The sequence below is a fragment of the Pelodiscus sinensis genome, chromosome 1, assembly GCF_052426305.1.
Source record: "Pelodiscus sinensis isolate ZL-2025 chromosome 1, ASM5242630v1, whole genome shotgun sequence".
Taxonomy (NCBI): domain Eukaryota; kingdom Metazoa; phylum Chordata; order Testudines; family Trionychidae; genus Pelodiscus; species Pelodiscus sinensis.
The window spans coordinates 91,365,407-91,366,486 of NC_143052.1; positions in this window are offsets into that span (position 1 = coordinate 91,365,407).

A 1,080-nucleotide genomic window follows, 5' to 3' on the forward strand; every position below is an offset into this window, starting at 1 on the left:
CGACAGGTTGCTTAGACACAGTAAACGGGGGGGGGGGAGAGCGCCTTCCCGCCGCAGGGCGTTCTGGGAGTTGTAGTTCGCTAAGCCCGGTAGCTTGGCGGAAGGAAGCCACGGGGAGGCCGGAGAGGTTACTGCCCCGCCCGGGCACGGTCTCTCCTTCCGGCTGCGTCATTCTCCCTACCGCGCCGTGCACGTGAGGGGGGCGGAGTGTGCCCAAGGGGCGGAGCTCTGGCAGTGCGCGCGCAGGCGGGGTGGCGGCACGCGCCCCGCCCTCCGCGCCTTGAGGCGGTCGGAGCAGCGAGACGCCGGGCCCCGGGCTCTGTGCTGCGGGGCGCATCGGTGCCGGGAAATGGCTCCGCCCGGGCAGGCTCTGCTCTCCCGGCACAGGCCCGGCCACTGCAGGGGGGCCCGCCCCGCCCCGCGTGTTACTTTGCCGGGTTTCCCCCTCGGCCCGAGCAGTCGGGGCAGCCTGTGGCCCAGCGGGGCGGGCGTGTGGCCCGTGAGCCATTTTGTTTGCCGTTGCACCCTGGAGTTGGGATTCTGCTGGTTCCCCCCCTGTGGGTGTTACTAGTGAGGGGCACGTGCAATGAGGTGCATGCTGATTGCACACAACACTGAGAGCCCCCGGCTCCTTCTGCAGCCAATCAGCCTGCTGCTTCGGTTCGATCGGTGCCCTGCAAATGCTGCGTGTGCAAGTGCAGTTAGTGAAACGACCCAGTCCCGGGAGACTGGCTTGGTTACAACTATCCTGTAGCCCCCTGAGACAAAAGAGGGCCACTCATGCTGCCCCTCACAAGGCAAAGTTGGCCTTCACTGGCCTAAACAAAATACAGGACTATGCTGGGCTTTAAAGACTAACAAGATGGTTTATTAGGTGATGAGCTTTCATGGGCCAGACCCACTTATTAGCTCATCACCTAATAAACCATCTTGTTAGTCTCTAAAGTGCTACATTGTCCTGTTTTTTGTTTCAGCTACACCAGACTAACACGGCTACATTTCCATCACTCTTCTCACTGGCCTAGACCATCTAAACTAAAGCAATGTTGTAATGTATTTGCACTGCTGCCTTAATGGCTC